At 46.8% G+C, this 13,352-nt stretch overlaps 1 pseudogene; it reads right to left on the bottom strand.

Annotated features, from left to right (window-relative positions):
- Positions 1–11,007: 11,007 nt before the first annotated feature.
- Positions 11,008–12,363, bottom strand: LOC101285847 (60S ribosomal protein L32-like; annotated as a pseudogene).
- Between the last annotated feature and the right edge of the window lie 989 nt (positions 12,364–13,352).

Raw genomic sequence — 13,352 nt, 5'->3', positions numbered from 1 at the left:
ATAATAATATGGCTCTTTTTTGTCTATTAAACAAAGATTTCTTTTAGTAAATTAAAATATGTAACAGCTTTATTGAGATATAATTTACACACCATACAATTCACCCATTTAAAGTGTACAGTTCAGTGGCTTTTAGTATATTTCTTAAGTGTTGTGCAAACATCTCCAAAACCTATTTTAAAACATTTTCATCACTTAGAAAAGAAAACCCATACCCAGCAGCAGTCATGCAACATTTTCCCCCACTATCCCAGCCCCAGGCAATTACTAATCTACTTTGTCTTTTTTTTTTTTAATGTTTATTTATTTATTTATTTGGTTGCGCCGGGTCTTAGTTGAGGCTTGCAGGCTTCTTAGTTGTGGCATGCGAACTCTTACTTGTGGCATGCATGTGGGATCTAGTTCCCTGACCGGGGATCAAACCCCGGCTCACTGCATTGGGAGTGTGGAGTTTTAACCACTGCACCACTACTTTATATCTTTATTAATTTGCCTATTTTAGACATGTCATATAAATGGATTCATACAGTACATGGTCTTTTGTGCCTAGCTTCTATCACTTAGCAGCATATTTTCAAGTTTCATCCATGTCACCCCATGTATCAGTATTTCATTTCTTTTTATTGCCAAGTATAATTTTCCATTGTATGAATATACTACATCTTATTTAGCCATTCATCAGTTGAGGGACATTTGGATTGTTTCTACTTTCTGTCTGCTATGAATAATGGTGCTATGAACATTTGGGTACACATATTTGATTAGATACATATTTTGATTTCTCTTGGGTATATACCTTAATTGTACAAAAAGATTGTAACTCATCATATTTACGCAAATGTATTTCCCAGCACACCTGCATTTTTTTTTGGCGGGTGTAGGGGGTAGGGAGTCAGGATCTACCTTTTTATTTACACAGACATATACCAAAGTTATAAATTTAGTCTATATGTGGTTAACTTGATCACTCTTCATTTTTTTTCTTTTTTTATTGTTCACTCTTTTCCTTTCTGATTTCTTCTATGGTATTTAAAATCTTACAAGTGGAATTGCTGGGTCATATGGTAACTCTATGTTTAACCTTTTGAGCAACTGCCAGACTGTTTTTCAAAGTGACTGCACCACTTTACAGTCCCATGAGCAATATATGAAGGTTCTAATTTCTCTATATCCTCCCCAACACTTGTTATCATCTGTTTTTTTTTTATCATAGCCATCTTAGAGTGTGCAAAGTAGTATCTCATCATGGTTTTGATCTACATTTCCCTGATGACTAATGACATTGAGCATCTTTTTTCTTTTAATTAATTAATTAATTTTTATTTTTGGCTGCATTGGGTCTTCATTGCTGTGCGAGGGCTTTCTCTAGTTGCGGCAATCAGGAGCTACTCTTTGTTGTGGTGTGCAGGCCTCTCATTGCGGTGGTTTCTCTTGTTGTGGAGCATGGGCTCTAGGCACGCGGGCTCAGTAGTTGTGGCTCGCAGGCTCTAGAGCGCAGGCTCAGTAGTTGTGGCACACGGACTTAGCTGCTCCGTGGCATGTGGGATCTTCCTGGACCAGAGCTTGAACCCATGTCCCCTGCATTGGCAGGTGGATTCTTAACCACTGCGCCACCAGGGAAGTCCCCACTGAGCATCTTTTATTAGCCATTCGTATACCTTCTTTGGAAAAATGTCTCTGCAGATCCTTTGCCCATTTTTTAATTGTCTTTTTATTGTTTTGTTTTTTTTGAGGTATAGTTAATGTACAATGTTGTGTTTCAAGTGTACAGCAAAGTGATTCAATTATATATATTTTCTTTTTCATATTTTTTATTGTGTTTTAAGAGTTATTTATACATTGTAGATGCAAGTCTTTTATCAGATGTATGGTTTGCAAATGTTTTCTCCCATTCTGTGGGTTGTCTTTTTGCTTTTATGAGAGTGTCTTTTTTTTTTTTTTTTTTTTTTTTGCGGTATGCAGGCCTCTCACTATTGTGGCCTCTCCCATTGAGGAGCACAGGCTCCGGACGCGCAGGCTCAGCGGCCATGGCTCACGGGCCCAGCCGCTCCGCAGCATGGGGGATCTTCCCGGACCGGGGCACGAACCCGTGTACCCTGCATCGGCAGGCAGACTCTCAACCACTGCGCCACCAGGGAAGCCCGAGAGTGCCTTTTTTTTTTTTTTTTTTTTTTGCCAATTTTAAATACAGAGAGTGTCCTTTGAAGCACAAAAGTTTTAAACTTTGATGAAGTCCAAATTATCTATTTTTTCTTTTGTTACTTATGCTTTTGGTGTGCTTGGTAAACTATGCTTTGAAGTGTAACATACAGAAAAGTACACATATCATAGAAATACAACTTGACAAATTTTCTCCAACTGAACACACAAACTGAACCAGCACTGAGATCAAGAAGTAGAACATTACCAGCACCCTGAAGTCTTCTCATGACCCTTCCCAATCATTTTTCCCCTGCAAGGGTAAGCACTGTCCTAATTTTTAACACCATGATTGATTTTGCCTGGTTTTTGAAGTATGTAAATAAAATCATACTAAAGCGGCAAAGATTTTCAATGATCCTACTCAATGCTGAAAAGGATGTGAAGAGACTAGAATCTCATACACTTTAAGTAAACTAATCTCTCAGAAAAGCAACTTGTATTAAGGTGCACAACATTTGACCCACTAATTTCATTTCTGGGAATCACAGCATTACTTATAATACAGAAAATTTGGAAACTCCTGAAAGTGATGGATAGGAGAATGGCTTGGTTGACTATGGGACATTCTAAGAATGGAATGCTATACAGCCATCAAAATGATATTTACCAGGCTTCCCTGGTGGTGCAGTGGTTGAGAGTCCGCCTGCCAATTCAGGGGACGTGGGTTCGTGCCCTGGTCCGGGAAGATCCCCCATGCCGCGGAGCGGCTGGGCCCATGAGCCATGGCCGCTGAGCCTGCGTGTCCGGAGCCTGTGCTCCGCAACGGGAGAGGCCACAACAGTGAGAGGCCCGCGTACCGCGAGAAAAAAAGAAAAAAAAAAAAGATATTTACCAAGAGGTTAAAAGAATGTGAAAAATACACTTACGATCAATGTTAACTGAAAAAGTAGGATGATAAATTATCATACAAAATGTCTGCAATTATGTAAAAGGTCTTTGCCTGGGGAAAAAGTATCAATACATGGGAAGAAAGTACAATGGTGGGAATAAGATGATTGGATTCTGGGTGGATTTTTCTTCTCTTTGCCATTTTTCAAACTTCCTTTAATGTACTCACACTACCTTTATAACAACCAATACTAACCATAAGAGAGACAAAATCCTGGTGGGAAGTAATAAAGACCTGAATTAGGGTGTTTGTGGTGGGCCTGGGGAGAGAAGCAGGAGTATAGATACCATTTGGCAGTTTATTGAATATGGGGAGTGGGTAGGTGGGAAGGATGGAAGGCAATGTTAAGGTTTGGAGGAACTGGGAGGACACTGGTGCCATGAACTAAAATAGGGACTCCTGAAGTAATCACCACACAGTGGTCCAGAGCACGGGCTCTTGCTAGAGACACACCTTTTTTGAATCCTGTCCCAACCACTTATAGGTGGATAACACTGAACAAGTTATTTAACCTCCTTGAACTTGTTTCCTCATCTCTACAATGGGGATAATAATAGCACCTGTCTTAGAGGATTGTTAGGAGGATGAAATGATATAGAGAGTTTAGAGAATGCCTGGCACAGAGTAAGCTTTCAGTAAAGATTAACTATTGTGATATGCCAAGAGGCCCTGGGAGGTTGGCAGGGGGGTGGGAGGGAGGGGGGCAGGGCTAAGACGTCTCACTCCCCAGCCACCTGTTAGACCAGAAACAGTCCTTCCATCTCCCCTTTCCCAGCTTGCTCACTGCCAGGAGGTCACCCCAGGAGATGCTTCAAAGCCCACCAGGGTGGGAGTGGCCGGGACTGTGAAGTAGGATGTGTGGGAGGACTGGTTTGGAGGAATGGAAGGACTGGTTTGGAGGAACGGGCGGGTTAAGAGCTAGGAAACTGCAAATTAAGTAGGTCAGTCTAGCAGCAAAGCAGAGAGGCTCTGGAGTACCCCACTGGAGCCTTCCTGTCCCATATCAGTATATCATGATGCTTTCTGGATAGTATAAGGAGGGGCATGGCTAATTGGGTCTCTTCTGTCTCACCACTCTGCCTCTACTCCCACTTAGACCTAGACTTGTGAGAGCAAGGTCTCTTGGTCTCTAAAAAACAAGGACAGCCAGTGGGACATCTTCAAGAAGATAAGGCGAGCTCCATGTGTAAGTTTGTCCTCCAGAGGCCACCCTGCCACCACCCCTCCCTGCCCTGCACACACGGGCAGGAGGTAAGACGTGTGAGTAGCTACCTGGATGTCTGGCAGAAGCCTAAGACCACATTCCCTCCAGGCCCCCTCCCAGGTCTTGAAATATGAGGCTGGCTACATAACTGTACCTGCTGCTTGCCTTCATCTTCGGTCTGGTGCTCTTTCTGTCTGGCTTCAGCCTGTAAGGCTGCCTGTGTGAGTTCTGTAGGGGCTATTCATTTTATCACTCCAGTTCCCAGCACCACCTATCTGCCTGCTTCCCGCTGGGTGTGACCACGCTCCTCTTGTTTGTTGCCCTTCCCCTACCCAGTGCGCATGCCTCATGTCTGAAAGCTAGTCACTCAGGCCAGGAGCCACCTCTGGTCTCCTCAGGAAGATCCTATCCTAACCTGTAACCCCTCCCCACCTTATGCAACTTGCTCCCCACTCTGACTTTCTGGGCCCCATCCCTCCAAGAACCATCCCCTTTCATTACCCAGAACTCCCCAAACCCAACCCCTGCCTATACCCTGGTTCCTCTCATCTGTCTCTGACCCCTCTTCCATTTTTCTCTCTCCTCCCTGACCCCTCACCTCCATCCATCTTCTCCTAATTTCTACACCCCCACCTGTCCTCTACTGACTCTCAACCTTTCTGCACATTCTGACCTGGCCTTGAGTTCTTTCCCGCTCTCCCCCCTGCCTTTTCTCCCCAGGGGCTGGAACATCTGCAGCTTCATAAGCAATAAGCAGCTGTATGAGGCCATTTCCTACAGCAGCTACTCCGTTGGAAATAACATGTACAACCTTCACTCTTTCCTTAAGTCCATCCTTCAGGCACAGAGGGGACTTAACCCTCCCTCCACCCCTGGGAATTTCTCTCTGAGTCCCAGACTCAGATCCTACCCCCACTCCAGAATCCCAGCCTCCCAGAGAGCCTGAGCCACACCCATGGGAGTGTCAGATTCCAGGCCTCACAGTCACAGATGTGAGACATCAGTCTACCCAATCTCATTTCTCTGTCCCTTCTCCCTAGGATTTCTGGGCAGGAAACCCCCTTCCCCTCAAATTTTAACTTACTCCTAGTGTCCTGACCCTGCTCCCTCTACCTCCCAGGACATGGATAAACACTATCTATACTATAGTATAGTAAGTATAGTAAGTAAGTATAGTATAGTAAACACTATCTATGGATAGGAGACCATCAGAAAAATCCAGTCCAACCTGCTGGGTGAGGTGGAAGCAGCCTGCAGTGGGACTAGGAGGGACTGGGAACTCTGGTGGCTCATTATCATCCTGTCTCCCCCAGATTTCAGGCCCTTGCTGGGGATCAACATGTGGATCACCCTCCGTGGGTATCTCCATTATGTTTTTTTCAACACCACCAAGCAATTCTCCAGTACCAGCTGGGTGTCCTACAATTCAGCTCAATTCTGACACTATCTACCTGGAGAATAGCATCAGATCCTATGGGTTAAGGGCTTGGTCCCACAAGACTGCCCCCTACTTCAGATGCCAATCGTAAGTCCAGGTTGTTACCTGTGCTTCTGACCGATTGGCTAATTAATTGGACATTCCCATGCCACCCCTCCCTGGTTTGATTAATTTGCTAGAGCAGCTCAGGGAACTTAGGAAACCAGTTAACTTACTAGATTACCAGTTTATTACAAAGGATATTAAAGGATATGAATGAACAGCCAGGTGAAGAGATACATAGGTAGAGGTCCGGGAGGGTCCTGAACACAGGAGCTTCTCTCCCTGGGGAGTTTGGAGTACACCACCTTCTGCCCGGTGGATTCATTCTGGTTCACCAACCTGGAAGCTCTCTGAATCCAGTCCTTTGGGGTTTTTATGGAGACCTCATTACATAGACATGATTGATTAAATCATTGACTATTGGTGATGGATTCAACCTTCAGTCCCTCTCCCTTCCCTGGAGGTCAGGTGGTGAACTGAAAGTTCCAACCCTCTGATCACTAGGTTGGTTCCCCTGGCAACCAGCCCCAACCTTAGGTACTTTCCAAAAGTCACTTCATTAACATAAACTCTGGTGTAGTTGAACGGGTTTATTTGTTATGAATATCAAGACATGTTTCTCAAGACACATTTATCAATTATGAAGCTCCAAGAGTTTTAGGAGCTCTGTGCCAGAAATGGAGACGAAGACCAATTACATATTTCTTATTATATATCACAGCATCAAAAGCCCATGCTGGAATTTTCTGAGCAGATTGAGAGTGAGAGGGATGGGTTGGGGGGGCGCTGTGGGCGGGCAGCCCAGCCCAGGCTCAGGTAGAAGCAGGCCCACAGTGACAGCAGTCAAGACCTCCTAGCTGGATGAACAAATGCTTGGGAGGAAGGCACAACTATTAGGTTTGAATCTTGCTTCCACCTCTACGGAGCCGCACCATAGACACGTTTAACTTAGGACCAGTACAGCCGTCTGCACTCAGCAAAGAGCAACTCCATTTTAAACAACTGGCAGGGTGAGAAGGGAGATGGCATCTCAGTTACACTAAGTGTGAGTTCAATGATTCAAGCATTTTTCATGCAACATGGACCCTAAAAGCAAGCCAGCTGCCAAATCTGGTGCTCAACCACTGAAACAACAATTGGTTCCCAACTGGCTGAGCTGGACTTATTGAGAGGTCAGCTCTACCTTATTTTATGGATGATTTAAGGAGTTATCATGTTTTGACTATATGATTCAATTTTTGACCTATGTGTTTACTTTAAAATCTAATCTCTTTGTATGATATAATTCTGTTGTACTTACTTTGTGACCCTTTCTCCGTCATTTATCCTCTGATCCTCAGTTTCCTTAAGATCAGAGAAACTGATCTTAAGAGATTCCTAACTATTAGTGCCCTCCAATGACATGTATAGAATATACAAGTAAGTTCTTCCACAGTCATTCTCTCTTTTAATCCTCAAAACTGTTCTATCATGTAGATACTATTCCTTTTCCTCTTTTATGGCTGAGGAAATTGAGGTTCAAAGAGGTTAAGAAAGTTATTCAAGGTTACACAGACAATAGGTGGTAAAGGCAGGATTAAATCCTTGTGAGTTCTTATCCAGTGTGTCTCCAGGTTCCCTTCTAACACTTGGGAGGAATGCCCCAGATCGATGGGCAGGCAGGCCCTCTTGAAGGGTTGGGGCTAATTAAAATAGAAGGATGTTTTATTTAATTAATTAATTAATTTATTTATTTATTTTGCGGTACGCGGGCCTCTCACTGTTGTGGCCTCTCCCATTGCGGAGCACAGGCTCCGGACCCGCAGGCTCAGCAGCCATGGCTCACGGGCCCAGCCGCTCCGCGGCACATGGGATCTTCCCGGACCGGGGCACGAACCCGTGTCCCCTGCATCGGCAGGCGGACTCTCAACCACTGCGCCACCAGGGAAGCCCCGGATGTTTTATTTTTACATGTACCTCCTTTGCCTTATAAGTTTCAGTGCTCTTGGTCCTTTGTTCATATGCCTAAGTACTAAGTTAAACTCCCACTGCTAGGGTAGTCCACTCATGCCTGGGGGTCCTATCCTTGAGCTGAGAGGGGTTCCCCAGGTCCACACGGGAAGGGGAAAGGTGCTGGCCTAAAGCCTGTAGGCCTGTCTCCTTTCTAGTCCCACCTCTCTCACCTGCTGGCCAAGGATCCAGCTTGCCTGTTTGCAGCTTAGTTTTCTCTGTAATATGGGCATCATAACTGCTGCTCTGTGGGCTTCAGAGGGTAGGAGGATCAGATGAAGTAGATGACAGGGAGTTACTTTTTTTTTCTTTAATTTTTGGCTGCACGTGGGCTTTCTCTAGTTGCGGCGAGCAAGGGCTACTCTTCGTTGTGGTGCGTGGGCCTCTCACTGAGGTGGTTTCTCTTGTTGCGAAGAACGGGCTCTAGGCACACGGGCTTCAGTAGTTGCGGCGTATGGGCTCAGTAGTTCTGGCTCTCAGGCTCTAGAGCACAGGCTCAGTAGTTGTGGCACAAGGGCTTAGTTGCTCCGCGGCATGTGGGATCTTCCCGGACCAGGGATCGAACCCATGTCCCCTGCATTGGCAGGCGTATTCTTAACCACTGCGCCACCAGGGAAGTCCAGGGAGGTAATTTGAGGTGTGACATGCTCTTCCAGTGTGTGTGTGTGTGTGTGTGTGTGTGTGTGTGTGTGTGTGTGTGTGTGTGTGTTGGGGAGGGGTGGGTGGAAGTTATCCAAGGCGTGGCCTGGCAGAACAGTTTCTTCCCAGGCTAAGGTCAAAGCCAGGTCCTCTTCCCACTATCAACACCAGAGCCTGGGTCCTGTTTGTTGTTCTTGGCTCCTCTCCTAGCAACCAAAGCAACGTTGAAGAAGGTATTGCCAAGCAATGGGGACCTTGCCTCTCAGCTCTCTAGGAAGAGGGGTCAGAGCTCCAGACCCTGGCAGCAGCCTTATAGCACCCTGGGCAAGTGCAGGGAGCTCTACCAGCAAGTGCAAGTTCATGGCCTAAGGCCTTAGCTTGGTGAGGGGCCCTCCCGAGACCTTCAGCTCTTTACTGCTACCTTGAGTTTGACCCAGAAAAGATAGCCTCCACCCAAGATATATACCCCGTCCTTAGGGAGACCTGATGAGGGAGACCCCACCTCATTCTTGGGGTGTGTATTAGCTTTCTAGGGCTGCAGTAACAAATTATCACAAACTTGGTGGCTTTAAACAACAGAAATTTATTCTCTCACAGTTCTGGAGGTCAGAAGTTCAAAACTAAGGTGCCCACAAGGTTGGTTTGTTCTGGAGGCTCTGAGGAGAATCCATCCCATGCCTCTTTCCTAGCTTCTGGGGGCTAGCAGCAATCCTTGGCATTCCTTGGCTTGTAGACCCATCACTCCAATCTCTGCTCTGTCTTCACATGACCTTCTCCTTCTGTGTCTCTGTGTTGTCTCCTTTTCTGTCTTATAAGGATACTCATTCTTGGATTTAGGACCCACCCTAGTCCAGGATGACCTCTTTTTGAGATCCTTACCTTGATTAACTCTGCAAGGACGCTGATTCAAAATCAGGTCATATTCTGTGGTTCTGGGTGGACATATCACTTGGGGGCCATGATTCAGCCCACTACATGTGCCTCCAATTGGATGGAGGAAACCTAAGCCCACTCTTGGGGAGTCATTGACTCTGAGAGGAGAAATCTGTCCCTACTTAAAGAAGCCCCTCTTTTTTTTTTTGGCCACGCCCTGTGCAGCTTGTGGGATCGTATTTCCCTGACCAGGGATAGAACCTGCGCCCTCAGCAGTGAAAGCACAGAGTCCTAACCACTGGACCGCCAGTGAATTCCCAAAGAAGCCCCTTTATGATGGAGAATTTGATTCCCAGCCTAGTCCCCAAGAGCCTTTAAATTGAGACAGGCACACAAATGTTGGTGGCGGGGAAGGGTCAGCATTGGCAGAATCCAGACCACTGTTCTCTATAGAACAATGGGAGGGTGTTGTGTCTGTCGTGTGAGGATTTGGAAGGGGACCAAGGGGGAGTTTCCGCCTCCATGAGGCCAGTGAGGCAAGCCAGACACATGGCCTTAGTCTTTGCCCTCCCCCTTTTTCTTTCTCCAGCTCCCAGATGTTAATGAGCTGATCTCAGTGTTAAATACATTTTTGAAAATGAACCCTATATGATCATCAACAAAGTAGGACTGTTCCCGAGGGTGGTCTTAATATGCTGGGGAAGCCATCAGGGTTAAGCCCACATAAGGGTCTTTCTGCCAAACCAAGCTAGCTCCCCGATCCCTGTTTCTTCCTTACTTGCCAGGACCTACCCATTCAGCTGGGTTCTTTTCTTTCCCACTCTGGGGATTCTCTTCCTGAACTGGGAGCCGTAGAAGCCTTGCAGCTGGTACTACCTCATGCCTCCTTTCTTTTTTCTACAAACTGCAAGAGCCTCAGGCTGCTTCCTACCCATTCAATCTCTGGGGGTCCTCACGCCTCTAGACTGGATGCTGAGTGAGGCACCAGTTCTCCTCACACCTCTTTGCCCCCCCGCCCCGTTAAGATCTCCCTAAAGACAATTGCATGGTACCTTTTCTTTTCAAAGCTTTTACAGTTGGTCACTATGTGGAAGGAGGCCCGAAGTCTGAGGAAGGTTTGAAAATTTCAGAAACCTGGGAAACTTCTGCCAACCCTGGTCCATGGAATGAAAGGGCAGCCAGCCTCTCCACTTAGATCTGGCCTGAAGACACCAACCAGGACAACCATTCATGTTCCCCTTTACCTCTCTGTATAGCTACATTTGAGCACCTCCCAGTTGGCTTTTCTCACCTCTGTATTTCCTCAGCCTCATGCAGGAATAGCCCCTTTATGGAATGATTTTTTAGGAGAGTCACCAAAGAAGTCCCAGTAGGGCCAACTCCTAATCCCCCCTTTCCTAGAATTAGTTGCATGGATTTGGGGTTAGAGAAAGTTGGAACACCAGTAGGGGACCCACAGTCTCTCCATGGTATTCCAGAAAGAGTGGATAAGAGGGTGCAGACATTGTGGCACATATGGGATGGGTACCCCCCAGCTCCAGATCCTTCTTTTGTACTACCACTCCATTTCCACCACCCCACCCAGATGTGAATACCCAAGTGGAGGATATTGGGATATCAACAGAGTTTATAATACAGAAGATTTGTTGAATTCAACCTGTTAAGAATTTCAGTGTATTGATGGACTCAGTGGGTTTGTCCACTGAGTGGTCAATACACATAAGCCAGTGGGTTTGTCCACTGAGTGGTCAATACACATAAGCTGAGAATCCATTACTTTGAGAGATGGATGTGAGAGATGTGAGGAATGAAAAGAGATGACCAGAGCTTGACAGGATTGTGATGGGGAATTGAAGCTGGGCACAGTGATGAGAGAGGCAGGGCAGAGTTGACGGACTGACAACTGCTCCCTCTTTTTTTTTTTTTTGCTGAGTTTTATGGTCTTATTAGCACAAACAAAATGTGTGCATGAGCTGTCTGTTCATTTTCTTCGCTGCACAGCCTGGCATTGGGATTGGTGACTCTGATGGCCAGCTGGGCTGCTCTCTCCACAATGGCTTTGTGGTTCTTGGAGGAGACGTTGTGAGCAATCTCATCATAGTAAGATTTGTTGCACATCAGCAGCACTTCAAGCTCCTTGACCTTGTGGACCAGGAACTTCCCAAAGCCGCTGGGCAGCATGTGCTTTGTTTTCTTGTTGCCCCCATAACCTATGTTGGGCATCAAGATCTGGCCCTTGAATCTCCTGTGCACTCTACTGTCAATGCCTCTGGGTTTCCGCCAGTTCTGCTTAATTTTGACGTATCAGTCTGACTGGTGCCAGATGAACTTCTTGGTCCTCTTTCTGATAATCTTGGGCTTTGTGAGGGGTGTGAGGGTGGCCATGACGCCTAGTAGGAGATGGCTGCCACCTCCACAGGCAGTGCTGAGGAGAAGAGCTCCCTCTTGTTTTCTTGATGGCTCCTCAGCCGTTCCCACATACATGACCCCTTGGAACTCTGCTTCCAAAAAACTATTCATAGGGGAAGAAATGGGTTAACCACAGATTCTCCTCCTGGCTTTCCCTCATGCCAAGGAAATGAGCCCTCTTTGAGTTAAGGGTCTGACTGATATAATTAAGGGGATGATGGACAAGGCTAACAAAACTGACAGAGAATCAAGAGCCTACTCCCAGGTCCAGTTAAGTTTGTCACTAAAACAAAAAACACACCTCTTCAGGGTCTCAGTAGCGAGATCTGGGACCAGCTGGGAAGGTGCTGCTGTCTACAAGGAGAAACTATATCTTTTATTGGAGAAACTACAAAGGTTTAGGAAATCCAACCAGTGTTCCCCACTCTGTTTTTCTGACTCTTCTTCTCTGGTTTGATCCCTCTTGGCCATCCACTTCCAAACTTTCTACTCTGGAGCCATTCCATTCCTCTCTTTTGAAGCAGCCATTCCCTTATACCCCATAAAGCCCACCTTATGTTTTCTTCCCCAACATTTACAGGGGAGACCTACTTGCTGGGGAACTCACTAGGGCCTGACCAGTTGGTGGAGGGAGGAAGTGGGTCACTGATGTGTCCATCCTCCCTCTCCTAGGCTTCCCATGAATCACCTCTTGCCCATACTGACCCTCCACTATCCCCAAAGGGCTATGAGAACAATGAACCAATCTAGTCAGTGATGAGCAGTCACTTGGTTTCCCCTCTGGATAACTCTCCAGTGATATCCAGGTCAGTGTCCCCCCTGCCTTGGCCCAGGACACTGACCTGGCTATGCTTGGGTCCCCTCTGCCTCTATGCCTCCAATCAGCCTTCCCTTTCCTTCCCCCACTGTAGCCTTCCCACGTCCAGCATCACGGCTCTGTGGGAAGGGCTCTATGCTGGGGAAGGCTCTATGCTGGGGAGGCTCTGCCCCCCAGTTCTGGGGCTCTAGGCTCCTCCTAGAGCCTCTGTGGGGTGGTTAAGGGTGGGACAATGCCCACTTCTCCCTGGTACAAAACAAAAATAATAGAGACTTTGATAAGACTGCATGTCACCTTGGAATCTGAGTGGCTGCCAAAGCCTGAGGACTTGACACCTATGAAAGACCTGGACAGTCTGCCCCTCCAGAACCTTTAGCTCAGCGAGGCCCAAATGAGGTGGACTGACCTCATTCTTGGTGCAGGCCACCCCCCCTCCCCCTTCCTCAGCTCTTCACAGCTCCTTCCTTTTTCCTTCATTTCTCAGATAATGGAAAGCTCTAGGAGACCAAATCTAGATGAGCTGTCCCACTGGCTCTACGCTCTGGCTATAATTCTGGTGAGAGGCCCCAAGGGACCTCTGCTCTGCTCTGTCCTCCATCCTCCAGCAATCACACTTGAGAGCGTCCTCTGCTCTCCAGAGTGAGAGCATTTCCCTGCCTCCCCCAGGTCCCTCTTCCCGTTCCCATCTGTCTGTCTCCTCTCTTCTCCTGGTCCAACCTCATCCTCTTACTCATCTCTCTGCCTCTGTCTTTCCTCACCTTTGTTCTTGCTCCTGTGTAGCGACCTTTGGAGCCAGGCCCGGGCTCTCCCTCTGGGAAGTAGAGGAGAAACCACTCCAAGGCTTCTACCT

The sequence above is a fragment of the Orcinus orca genome, chromosome 14 (assembly GCF_937001465.1).
Source record: "Orcinus orca chromosome 14, mOrcOrc1.1, whole genome shotgun sequence".
Classification (NCBI taxonomy): Eukaryota; Metazoa; Chordata; class Mammalia; order Artiodactyla; family Delphinidae; genus Orcinus; species Orcinus orca.
The sequence above is the reverse complement of the archived record's forward strand: the minus strand, read 5'-3'. Positions and strand labels throughout refer to the sequence as shown.